Below are 14,195 nucleotides of genomic sequence, written 5' to 3'. Positions count from 1 at the left end.
GGATGCACAACTTGAGACTTCAGGTAACAGTTTTCCTTGCATGTCGAATCCATGAATTCTGACTACATTGATTTGCATTGTATATTTCCTTACAATGGGTATAAATACATTGCAGTGTAACTTATGTTGAGAACTTTCTGATCTAGGAGCAGTCTTCTTGGAATATTTATAATTGGTTCCAGTGGAGGCATTGAGTTCATGTATTACTAGCAATCAGGGTTATGTATCTAGTAGTCATAGTGCTTTTAGCTGTGTCCATTGCTTGCAATACTCCAAATTTCATACATGAAAGTGCCAAATCATAGGTATTGTTTGACTGTTTGACGTGCATGCCATGACTTTGTGGATGAGACTTAGAATCAGTTCCTTGAAGCCTTTTCCAAGAGGAGTATTTAGACAGGCCAAAGAAAATTGCATGTTTGGGAGGGGTATTGACATGGGCCAAATAAAGTTGCATGTCATAATTTCACATTTGAATTAAACCATTCAAGCTGACTCTCTTGAGGTACCATTTGTGCAATTGAAATGACACCTATGTGTAATTGACTTAATTTGACTCTTCATCTTAAATGAGGGAAAACCCATGGGGGGAAGCTTATCTTTGTGTGCGCCTGAAGGGTTATTGATTGTTTAATTCAAGGAGTTCTCGCTTAGATGAGAACTTTGTCCTCTTTTGTTAGGAAATTTAACTATCATATGTTGGGTTCTAGAGATGATAATGATTAAGAGCCATGTGTTGGGTTCCAATCATAAATACAGCTGGATTGTTTTGATTCCCTTGTCCACCTATTGAAGATACATGCAGCCACCCTCAAAGATGGGACTTGAATTTCTTAAATATGAATCTTGTTGCCACAAGGAAATTAATTCCTAATGAAGTTAATTTTATCTAAGGTCTTGACAATGATCTTAAGGATTCTTTATTGCTTATCTTATATATGTGAGGCTTTGAGATAATTGTTAATGGTATTGATAAAAGTCTCACTAATGTTGACCATGTAAGTAAAGTAATGAATTCTTGTGCTTGGTCATGTGTACTTAGAGAAGTGAGGATATTACTGAAGATAATATTGAGTCAATATTTCCCATTGGATAGCAAAATTATTTGATAAAGTATAGACCCCCTTGAGATTAATTTCATATTGTACATGCTCAGAATGATTGTGAAGTGTATTTGAATGGTTACATTTGTTCTCATTGGTTTGGAAATGTACATGAGCTACTCTTGTAACAAAGCTCCCTATGATTTAATAAAGGGTTCTCCTATTGTGTGGAAAGCTTGTTAAAAGATTCCAAGATAAAGTTTTCTAATGATATTTCCAAAGAAAACATTTGTATGCCTTTCTATTTGAAGCTATTCTAGGCAAGGCTTAGATAATCCTAGGACATTGCCAAATGTGCATGAGAAAAACCAAAGTAAACATTCCCTTTGGTGATGGATTCCACTACTATTCACATTGGTATAAAATCTTGGGATAAGGTCATATGGCTTGTTTGTTGTGGTCTAGATCACAACGATTATAAAGCGGAAATTTAGTTTTTGGAATTTATGTAGTATAAATATATTTATGTTTTGAGGGCAAGGAGGTTTGGTAATTTTTTTAAAAAAATAGGCAATATTTTTAGTGTTGTATATCACAGGAATTTGTAACATTCTCTAATATCGTGGAGCATTTGAAAATATAATGATTGGCTCTAGACTCAATTGTTAATGTTTCAGAACTTAAAATAGTTTGATCTTGAAGAAATTGAAAATATTCAGACATAGTAAAACTTTTGAGAGTGCCACGTACAAGACTTGGTACATCCCTAATGTGTGGTCTTTTCATGTATCCTTTTACAAAAGGATTGTTAGAAATGACCCAACAGAGGGTACACGCAGCGGAAATAATGCCCAGGAGCTCACACAGTGTGCGGTGTGGGTGTGGAATCACAAACTTCTTTACTTATGTGCATTCAATAGGTGTGCAGACTCATCAATAGACAATGAACCAAACTAGATAGAGAAACCACCATATAATATATTTCCGTCTACAACTATGGACACAATACAAGAGAGACAGATCCAGAGTCCCACCAATGGTGTGGTCCTCTAATCTTACCACAAAGTCCTTCTCCTATCTGCTGGCTATCTCTAGACTAGAGTCCGCGTGCTCCACCTCGAGCGTAAGTAAACTTTCCGTCTAGGATGATCCTTTCCACCTTACTGTCTGGGAACCAGCCTAGGTGGGCAGCTTCCTGGCTAAGTCTGCAGCCCTGCTAGCACCTCTCTATCCTCCTGAATGTAGGTCCAAAGAGTGGCTACCTGCTGCTCCTTTCTGCTCTGGATCTGCTGCTGCAAGTGATGATCAAATGAGGCCTGAATGGCCTCTTTATATAGGCCCCAGGGGGGCTGATAAAAACTAACCAATCTAGTACAGAATGGCCGACCAGTCTGTGGCTGGTCCAGCCCTATAAGGCACACAAGCCAGGGCTTTCTGGCCCAAACTTCCAGGGCCCTTTGGCCCTCCTTTCAAGGCATATCTCTAGCCTATAAAAGGCCTGTTTCCTGCCCACTGAAAGCCACTTTTCTTGCTGCAGATCTGGGCCTGCACTCCCTGCAATGTCTGTGCCTCTGCCAGGCCCTCTTCCCGGCCACGTGTCCTACGCCGTACGGGTTCCTTGTGCTGGCTACTACTTCGCTTTTTGCCACTGCAGATCCATCCTAGCTCCAGGTACCCACTATCTCTATGATTCTTGCCCACATGGCATCCAATCAAATGCCCATGTGACAGACACTCAAACCCTAGGTTCACCCCCCCCCATGCTCTCCTCATTTGGGGGCTTACAGATGGGGAGGTGACCTTTCCAACAAGGATATGTATTCTTCGTGACTTCACTTGGAAATGCCTTGTCTATTTGCATGCTTGCTTTCATGTCATTGTTGGAACTTTGTTGATTGCTTTTGGTGCTCATTTTTAATTTTTACATAGGTATCATATTGATTCCATGATTGCATACCATTACATTTGCTGAATAACTCATTATGCTATCATATCATACTTGATGTTTGCAATGTTAATACTCTCGTGAGCTTTATGGCTTTCTTGCTCTTCCATACCGTCGTTTTTGACATTGTGCCAATTTAGGCTTTTAATGCTTTCCAAAAACTAGATTGTATTTCGTATCAACATTCATCATTTGTATTTTGTTGTCTTACGACTTTGCATTGCATATTCATGTATAAAGATTCTTTATTTATCCTACATAGTCGATAATTGTGATATGAATTTGATTTTGTCTTTTGGTTCTAGCCAAAGTATGATGGGACAAATTGGGGTCGAGAAGAGGATGCAAGGAATTGTGATATGACTTTGATTTTGTCTTTTGGTTCTAGCCAAAGTATGATGGGACAAATTGGGGTCGAGAAGAGGATGCAAGGAATCGAGCTCCATCCTCTTGTCGACCCCAATTTGTCCCATCATACTTTGGCTAGAACCAAAAGACAAAATCAAAGTCATATCACAATTATCGAACACAGGAGTAGTAGTAGCAATCTCACGCGAGTGCAATTTGCAAAGCTCCAACCGTGCTGGCCGTGGGTACTTTCAGAGGTGCACGCTGCGCATGAGTGAGGGGGCCTTGTCACACAACAGAGCTTGGGCCAAGGGCTCGAGATGGTCTGACGGCGCGGAGGTTTGTGCCCAGTCTGAGTGAATGTCAGGAGAGAGCGAAGAAGAAATTGGGATCCTAGGAGGGAGGGCCTGATGTTGTGTGTCTGGAGGGTTCAGAGAGCGGTATGGCGGGCAATGGTAGCAAGGAGTCTTGTCAACCATCCTACCTCGATACGTTGTCTGAAAGAATTGGTGGGGGGTTTATTGACCTCGACGACGAGACTACGAAGAAATTTTGCATGCAGAGGTTGAGCAGAGGGCAAGAGATACAACTTAGAAGCCATGGTTTGAATGTGGCAAGAAGCTTACGGTGGTATGCTGGTTTGATGTTCAAGATGTTAAGCCTGAGCTTACGCGTCTTTCTAGAGGATGGCTTTACATGTTTTTCACGGGCAGGATCCCGTCTATGCGAGAGCTGGAGCAGCTCATCACCTTCGGGTGTGATATTCCTCCGTTGGGCTACTCGGCGCGGTTTCTTGGAAAAGGGTTTTTCCTGCTCCGTATGGCCTCGGAACGAGCTGGTGGGCAGATCTCTCAAGTTTGCTGGAGCAACGATTCTGGTCATCCCTTCGAGCCCCGACTTCAGCATCGACGAATTTCTCTTTCATGAGTGCCCCGTGTGGGTCGATTTCTCCAACCTTCCGTCGATTTTGGGAGAGTGAGTGGAGAGATTGGCCTCAGCTCTTGGTAGGGTGCTTCTGGTTCCTCCGCCCACGAAATCTATGGCCTATCTTAGGAGGGCCTGGATTCTGTGGGACAGAAGCCAAGAAGTCCCTGACTTTGTGCAGATTGATCTGTCTGATGGTGCCTCGTTTTCTTAGCAAGTCTGGTTTGGTGCATTCCCTAATGCGTGCTTCATCTGCAAAGAAACCACTCATTTTGCAAGAAACTGTCCCAGACGTGTTGAGAATACGGCTTTGGCGAAAGGAGTTCAAGTTGGAGCTGCGCCTGCCCCCATTACAGGATCCCCTGAGTCGTCCTGCGAGGTTTCTAGTAAGGGTGTGGAGGATGTTACTGACCAAACCCTTCACGCAGCTCAAGAAGCAGTCAATCCCGTGGAGAGCACTAAGATTATGGAAGGAGAACCATGGAGGTTTGTCGGGCCTAAAGGGAAAGCCAAGGTGGGTGCCCCGTCGGAACCCCGCTCCACTTTTTCTCCTCCGAAAGCTCGGAGTGAACAGACAGACAAGGGTCTGGATAATGCAAGTAAACCCCCCCCCCCCCCCTCCCCCCCCCTGCGCAGCTCGGGCGAGCCTCAAAGACCTACCCCGCAGAGGTCCAATGGAATGGTTTGCAGTCCAGGGATGAACCAGACCCCCCTCGTCAGGGTTCCAGTGGAGGAAGATATGACAGAGGCATACCATAGGAAACGCCTACTGGAAGAACCCCTGGGTGAAAAGAAGACTGCGAAAATTTGCATGCAGGTACATCGACGATGCGTTCTCTGTCCAAGAAAATCAAGGTTGTAGCGCGAGCATCAGGGCATGGCAAAGAAATCCGATTCCATTTTCTTAGGGATGCCTACAAAGTCTTGGCCAACCAACAGCAAGAAGATTGATCGGGAAAGAGGGTCTGTTAGATCAGTTTCACTTGTTTCGTTGGTTGCTGCAACCCGATCAAGCAGCAAGCATGTATTTCGGTTTTTAGAAAATTAAATGCTGATATCTATCTGTTGCAAGAATTGAAGTGTGGTTCACACGACGCCTTTTGGTTCACCCTGAGGATGCTTGGGTATGACACTCTCATCAACTGCCTGTTCTGAGGTAAGGGGGGCTGTGCGATTGCTGTGAAAGCTGGCTTGGGCTGCAAAGAAGTATTACGCCATGCAGAGGGTTGGTATATTGCTGCCGCTGTCCGGCTGGAGGAGCTCAGTTTCAATGTCCTCAGCGTTTATGCTCCCAATGCTCCGGGAGGTAGGGCTGATTGCTGGCATGCGTTGAAGGTAAACATCCAGGGTGACAATTGGCTATGGGGGGGGACTGGAATTTCACGGAGCTTAATCAGGACCGGCTGAACTGTGTGCCCATTTGGTCAAGTATAGAAGCCGAGGCCTGGGAGGAACTAAGCCTAGAGATGGACCTGGTGGACTGCATGGAATTGGACCTGTTGGGCCTTGGGGGGTTTACATGGTCCAATAGAAGAAAGGGAGAGGAATACAGAGCAAGCAGACTTGATAAGCTGTATGCCTCAGGAGGTGGATGGTGGATGTGCGCTCCCATGAATGGACATTTTATCTCTTCTACTTCGGTCTCCGATCATCTACCATTGTTCTGGTCCTTTAGCATCCCGGTGGCCTCCAGTCGGTCACGTGACATCCCGTTTAAGCTGAAAAATAAGTACTTGGAGTCCAAGGTATTCTCCAAGCAAATAAGACGATCCTGGATTGAAACTAGGTCCAATTTTGTCGACCTATGTCAACGCTGGGATGCATGCATAAGAGCAGTTTTGGCTGTGGCTAAAGGTTGGGCCAAGCAAGATCGTCTTTCCAAGTGACACTTCAAACACCTTATTGCTGTCAAGGATTCCCTAAGGGTTGTTGTTTGCAGCTCGCCACACGATCATGTGGCCTCCACTCTCTTATCTGAATTGGAACACGAGCTGCAGATTTGGGAGCTTGAAAGGGCGGAGGTAGCCATGGTTCTTAGTCGTCAAAAATGGCTCAAATTGGGCGATTGCCCATCCAAAGTATTCTTTCAGGCTCTGAAAAGCAAAAGGCAGCAAGATACAGTTGATAGAGTGCAAGACCCAGATGGCAAGATTGTAACAGAGTTTTGGCACATTGCCCAACTCTTTTTGAACCATCTCAGTGGCTTAGTAGGTGCGGCAGCGGTTCAGGATGATCACTGGAAGGGAGTGTTGAGTGATCTTGTGGATGGCCTAGATCAAAGAGTTTTCGAAGCACAAAGAGTGCTGCTGGCTGCAGATTTTACCCTGCCTGAGCTGTGGGAAGCCCTGAAAAAGATGAAGAGGGATAGGGCTCCCGGGTCTGATGGTTTGACCACAGAATCTTATATTAGCTTTTGGGATGTTCTGGGGGGTGACCTAGTGAGCATGGCAAATGCAACAGTGGGAGATCTGTAATCAAGTAGTAGAGAGAGAACAAGCTGGCTTTGTGAAGGGGAGGGATTTTTTTGACAATATCCTTAATGTCAGTTTTTCGTTGGACTATGCCTGTGCCACCAATCAGAAGTGCATTGTCTTTGGGATAGATCTTGACAAGGCGTATGACAGGATCCGCTGGGATTTTATTGAAAAAGCGCTGTTGATGTTGGGTTTTGGAGCATCTTTTGTTAGGAAAGTCACCACGCTCTTTGGGAATGCCTCTGCAGCGCTGTGCTTGAATGGAGGAATTGTTGGCAGCTTCCCTCTGAGGAGATCTATACGTCAAGGCTGCCCTTTGGCCCCATTGCTATTTGCTGTCTCTTCGGTGCCTTTAATTCACAGGTTGAAATCAGCTGTAATCTCTGGGCATATGGAAGGCCTTCGAGTCCCATTTGGCGGTACCCTTAGTGTTCAGATGTTTGCTGACCTACTATCCTTTTGTAAAGAGAATGCTGATTGTATCAACACCCTGACAGTGATTTTATCTTCTTTCTGCCTAGCATCTGGCTCGGTGTGCAGTTGGCAAAAGTCTTTAGCAGTCAGAACCTCGTTGGAAGAGTTGCCTGTGGGAACTGTCTCAATGCCGGTGCAGTGGATTGGTCGAGGGGAATTGATCAGATATCTCGGGGCTCCCATGGGTCTAGGGATATCCCAGTTTGAATGGTTTCAAGAGAGGACCAAATCTAAGCTGAAAACATGGTATGGCCTCTCTCTTGGTTGGAATGCAAGGGTATTAATCCTCAAACACGTGCTGTCCGCTATGCTGACATATGTAGCTTCAGTTTGTCTTTTCCCATACCCAACGGCTTCAGATTGAGAGATGTCTCCGAGCTTTTCTCTTGGCGGAGTATCACGGAAGAAAAAGGAAGCACTATGTTACCATGGGAGGCACTAAAGCTCCCGAAGTTGAACGGTGGGCTGGGCATCCCCGATCCCACCTTTAAAAACATGTCTCTAGTCTGTAAGTGGCTGCCTAAGCTTTTTCGCAGTGGGTTGCCTTAGGTGGAGATAGTCCAGTGGTTTATTGAGAATGGTGGGACCTATAAAGTGGGGGTCTGGAGGGGACTGCCTTGGTATGAGCGGCTGTTCTCTGATTTTCCAGTAGTAATTCGCGGGTCTGAGATGATTTGGGCATTGGTAAAGGCCTGGAAGGTCGTGATTGGTAAATGCACGTGGAAAAGCATAGGAGGTCTGAGGGGGGATGCTGGGCTAGGAGAAAGTGTGTGGTGGAGTAAAGCTGTGTGCTGCAATGGCAAATCCCTGGCCTGGATGAATATGCATGATGCTAGGAGTATGTTTGAGAAAGGCTTACGCAAATGGCATCAGATCTGGGATCCCCATAAAGGGTCCTGGTCTCCGTTGGGAGACATTAGTTGTTCATTCCTGCTCATAGTTAATAAAATAGCCCTTCTCCACTCAGTTTTAAGGCTGTGTGAGAATCACTAGCCCACCAATTGCATTTTGGCGGTGGAGAGGAGACTATTACACTGGCACATGGGGAGGTTGCAGCATAGGAAAATTTCTGCTAAAGTCGTTTATAGATGCCTTGTTGAGGAGCCGGCCCTCCAGTAGACTTCAATAAAAAATGGGGGTTGCGCTGTTCATGGGCCTGGTGGGACAAGCGCTTGAAGGACATTTGGAAGGGCTGTTTGATTGGAAAATTTTCCTTCATCCTTTGGAAAATTTTGCATCATTGGTTGCCAGTGAGAGCCAAGCTGGCCAAAAGGATCAATATCAACCCACTCTGCGCGTTACATGGGAGCTCACTGGAGGTTTTACAGCATTTGATTTGGAGATGCCGGTTGCTAAAAGAGCTTGGCTGAAAGTTGAAAAGGCCGTCCGGGATTCAGGAGTAATGTCTCTATTTGTCATTGGTTTGAATTGGAAACTCCTGCTATTGAGTGACACGTCTGGCTGCTCATCTACGTGTGATGCGGCTTGGCCTTATGTTCGTGGCGCTATGTGCTATGCCATCTGACTACTTCGCAATCGGGCAGCGTTCGGAGACAAGTCAACTGTGGGTATCAGTGATCTTATGTGAGTCTGACGTGGTGGTGAGTAGATGTCTTGCTAAAATCAGCGTGGTTGTAGTGGTGTAGCCTGCTCTCAGAGTGTAGGCCTAGGGCTCTGCCCCTTGGTGGGTCAAATTTTGAGTGGGTCTTGTAGGGGACTGACCCCCCCTGTTCTCTTTCCTGATATCTCACGGAATCTATGATAGGAAAACTGTACACAATAGGAAAACTCTACACAATAGAAATTACGATACAAGCGCGATATCCCCTACAAACTTAGTACATTGCTGAATACAAACATGTGAAATTCCAACTAAGCAAAATGTGAAGTAGTCCAGCTAAATGTTTTCTTCAGGGGCTGGTCAATAACAAAACAGAGATACCAGAACAAACGGTTGCATATGTTGATGCCTCTTCACAAGGACGAGTAGGAAAACACGAAACAAACAACAAAGCTTCCATGCATGTTAACATTGCTTCTCCAATTTGTTTGATTTGGAAGGCGGTGCCTAAGATGAATCAAAATAAGAGTCTTTAGTTTTGCACTAGGACCTTTCTCATGAAGTGCTTTGCATGCTCACAATCCAAGTCAAAATTTGAGAACCTCTACTACTAAAAATAGAGAAACCCAGTGAATCCCCACAATCTTACCTTGGAAGTAAGCTTCGCTTGCGGCAACTTCGAATATCTTCCTCAAATTTCACCTGCAACTCTTCCGTATGCCTGAAGTCTTCAAGAGCGATTGCTCTTTTTGGCCTGCCCTTTGAGGGTAGGCTTTAGTAAAGGCTTAGCGATTTGGAAAGGGGAAAATGCCAATTTTCGTGTTAAGGAAAATTCCCTTTTTGGCTTGCCCTTGGGCTAGGCCTTAAGTGATGGTCATTTCTCTAAGAAGCAAAAATTCTATTTTAGTAATTTTGAGAATTTTGAAACGAGAGTTTAGGTGGCATGTTATTGTTGGCGATGTATTGGCATGTTGAAATGTTGTAGCCTCCACGTGTTGTTGAACCATTGGCGAGGTGGCCATGTATGCTTTGCATGTCTCGCCTTGGAACGAACTACCTGTCATTGCTTGCCACGCGTACGGTTTCACATGCGCCATCATCCTCTAAGGCCGACTTCTTGAGGCGGCTGTTCTCGCTTCGTTTTATTCGGAGCCTGTGCCTTTTCGCGCCTCTAGTATATTAGTGAATGAAAGGGTTATTCGGGGTTCGTGGTTCAATTGGTTTCGCTATTGCATGGAGGAGGGTTGTTCTGTTTTGTGTAGGGTGGACCATCTTGATTTGCGGGCTCTAGAAGGGAGATGTTTGGTCTATCTGGAGCTTCATTTGCGCTGCTAGGTTCAATTGTGTTCGACACTGGATGGAGATGTCTTGTTGGTTCGCCTTTTGGAGTGGTGATCGCCTTGATTTTACGTTGGCGAAGTAGGAATGTCCAATGAACGAAGGAGTTTCTTTCTGGGATTGACGATCGCAACGAGACTCGGTTATGTGGTTCTATGTTTCCTCATGCATTGGCATAATCGTTGTCTCGATAGCTTCAGTTTGCCTACGATATATCTCCATTGTTAGCTCTCTCTCTCTCTCTCTCAACAATGGCTGGAATCCCACCCTTTGAAATTGAAGCACCTATTGATTCGATGGACACTGGAAGCTCGACCTTCCAGAGAGGGGTATCTTTCTCACATCGATTCTGGTTTCATATTCTTTTTTCATTTCTTCTTTCCTTGTTCACATGCATGATTGTTGATTGATCGTTTCATATTCGCAACATGCAGAGCTCTTAAAATTTGTCGAGAAAAAGCCTGAGTTGATAGACAACGCGACATCTGATATGGATGGTAATTCACAGTTGTGTTTTTGTGGAGCGTATTGTATCCGTGTACACAAACTAAAATATAGTGGAAGTGTGTGGTGCAAGCCAAGCGGAGGGTGTAATGGATGGTAATATTGTACTCAGTGATTTGAAGAAGGTGGATGATGCCAGTGTGCGAAAGCCTGATTCGAAGAGGAAGGGGAAAGAACCCATGGAAGAAGCTAGTTTGTGAAGGAAGATGGTAGTTTCTTTATTTCAGTAACATTTATCAGTCGTCGTTAATTCATTTTGTGCGTGATCGTGTGATGTTTGCCTATTGTATTGGAGAATCTTTGTAGGTGGAGCGTGGTCTCATTTGGTTAGCGCTCGTGCGACATGTTCAATCAAAACTAAACACCCTCGACGGAAATTAATGTATATCTTAAGGATGGTGCAGAAGCAGTGTCGTGGTGATGATAAGCCTCCACGAAAGACTCTGAAACGTGATTTCGAAGAAGTGGCTCTGGAAACTCACACTGAGGGTAAAGTATTTATTGTTGGAGATGTTACCTCTCTATCACCGTTCCCAGCCTAGTCATTTCCCTGATAGTTTTTCGCTTTGTTCAGTAGAATTGTATTCTTCCTGTGAGAAGAACGTACGAAAATGTTACACCTGCAGACCTTGTGATAGGAATCTCCTGTGATGGTTGACCTTTGAACATTGATGCATAGTTTTTGTTCAATTTTTGTCACAAGAATATTATATGGCCAAGCGATGGATTTTGAAGTTGACTCTATTATTAAAATTTACTCTTTTGTTCAATGTAAACTCCCTTTATGGATCAACCGACGGTTGAAAATTTGTGGGAATATGTTTATTTTTTTAATACAAATATTATGCTCAGTTCTTTCTACAATGTAGAATCTTTGACTTTGTGGTGAGAATGTGAATCTTCTTCTGGACTGATATTGCTTTTGTCAGTAGCATCCGGTTCTCTCTTCAGGATTCTCCTATTTGACTGTAATCTTTCATGATGTTTATTTCGGAATTGATACAGGATGCAGTGCCACACCCGCATATGTTGTCCTATGCTCATCATGAGGAGCAAAGCGTCGGCGATATGAGGTGGGATCTTCAGGAGGGACCGTTACGAATGCATGGAGTGATGGTGATAGTAGCCCTCCGTCATTATCTCATGAGGCCATGGAGGAGGAGGTGTTTGATCACGTGCAGGCTATTGTGTAAAATGCTTCCAAGGGAGAATAAATTACCGACCTCAAGAGATATGGCAAGGCAACATGTGACCTCCCTTGGAGGATTAGATTACAAGCACATCCATGCATGCGTTAACGATTGCATTCTGTTTCGTGGATCACATAAGGATGCAAGAGAGTGTCCTACTTGTGGAAGAGACAAGATATAGAGCAGATCTCAAAACTTTGGATGTGCCTCGTAAGGTTCTGCGACATTTCTCCATAATCCCTCGCATCCAACATATGTTCAAGTGCAAATCCATTGCAGAGCTCATGTTATATCATTCTTGCCATCGATCAACCGATGGCAAGTGGAGAACTCCCGCAAACACTTCTGCGTGGAAGCATATTGAATACACATAGCCAAGCTTTAAGAAAGAACCTAGGAGCTTGAGACTTGGATTGGGTATGGACGGTGTGAACCCATTTGGTCTCAAAAGCACCTCTTACAATGTATAGCCAGTAATATTGGTGAATTATAGTCTTCCACCCTCTATGGCGATTAAGAAAGAACATGTTATGTTATCCCTTCTAATTCCAGGGAAACATAAAGTCAAAAATCATGATGTTTATTTGGAGCCTTTGATTGACGAGCTAGAGATACTTTGGAGAGGTATCGAGGTGCATGATGTGAGCAGGCCTCCCTCGTCACGAGACTTCAACTGCAAAACAGTCTTGATGCAGGCGATGCATGAATTCTCAGGCTATGGCAAGTGTTCAGGTAAGCATTACACTTTTTATTATGAGTAGGCAATCAATGTGGCACCCTAAACCCACCTTCAACTCTTAATTGCATCTATTGTTCAGGTCTCACTACATCGGGTTACCATGCATGTCCTGTTTGTGGTCCTTCGCTAGTTGCCTCACGGGCAGACGCATTGAATAAGGTCATCTATGAGAATCACCATCGATTTCTCCTGCTTGATCATCCTAGATATGTCTCCCCTTGGAATGAAGTCCCCTCACAGTCACTATAGAAATTTGCTGGTGTATTTTGTTTCATATTCTAAGGTCATTTATAATTTTTTCAGCAAGCACGAGTGATGCAATAAAGATCAACACAGCCACTCCTAATATAATAGGCAATACAAGAGCATTAGTTCTCGCAGACTAGTGGCCTTTGAATCCTAATGCACTCCCTATGCTTCGAATTGAAAACCTATGTGAATAGATGAGTTATTGTTTTGCATTTGAGGGATAGGCTTTATGCAAGTATGGGACATTTAAAGCTAGTAATGTGTCATCGCAGTGTATATGAGAGTGGATTTCACTGATATAGATTGTTGTCAAACTATTACGCTTCACATTCCACACGCATACGTTGGACAGTTGAGAGATACGATTGAGATTGATGGATATTATAGGATAGAAGGACCTAAAAAGTACCAGCTGAATGTGGTACTTACAATGTGTCACTGCGTGTTGATGCTACTACAATTGTGTTAAAAGCTGAGCCCTTTGATGGACAGATTTATTTTCATCTTGATAGAATAATTAGTGCTTACGTCCCTTGGGTGGCAAACCAGATGCAATCAGCAGGTGGATCTTTCACTTATGTAATGGATACGATTGCCTTTGTCATTGTGAAAATTGACTTGGATGGTCCTTCATGTGACAAAATCATTATAGCTGATGGGTCAAATGTAGAGGATTGAGCTACGGTAAGAGTATGTCTGAGTGTCACAAAAGTTGAACATAGATTGTTTTCCAGTATACACATTGTCCCAACTCATCCAAGAGTTTCTAGATGACGGAATTGTGATGTATGTTGCAAAAAATATTTTCTTTATGCATGGACGGCATTTGCTTGGTGTGTTTGATTTCACAATTCTGGCTTTTGTTCCGAAGGGTAGTCTATGCGAATCTCTGCGCGAGGCTTTCCAGCATCAAGTATCGGATTTGGGATACAGACAAAAGGTGATGATGCAGTGAGCATATTTTTGACAGTAATAATTTATATGTGCTTACCCTGTATTATGCTTATCTTCTATAGGTTACTGGTGTCTTGCAATTTACAAATTTGAATGCGGCTTTGGTGGAGTATCAATGTGCATCTTGTGGGAGTTCTCGCATCACACGTGATTTATACAAGCCATTTTGCTTCAGTTGTTCCAATGTGCAGCAGATCGTTCCAATACTATCATTGAAGGGGCATGTTCTTTTACAAGATCGTTCCCAAGTTGAGATCCAGGTTCATGGGAGTCATGTTGATGACTTAATCAGTCTTCACTACTGGTTCATTGATTACCATTCATGCAACGTCGTAGCAACACGAAATCTTCTGATGGACACGAGGCCTTCTAGACACTTTACAATCAATAGCTCTGGTTTTATGACCAGTTTTGAACATTCTGGTTAGATGGAGTGCTAGACATATTTTCAG

Source organism: Dipteris shenzhenensis, chromosome 20 (genome assembly GCF_047967505.1).
Source record: "Dipteris shenzhenensis isolate YYH24624 ecotype China chromosome 20, Dip_SZ_1.0, whole genome shotgun sequence".
Classification (NCBI taxonomy): Eukaryota; Viridiplantae; Streptophyta; class Polypodiopsida; order Gleicheniales; family Dipteridaceae; genus Dipteris; species Dipteris shenzhenensis.
This window is presented reverse-complemented; position numbering follows the sequence as displayed.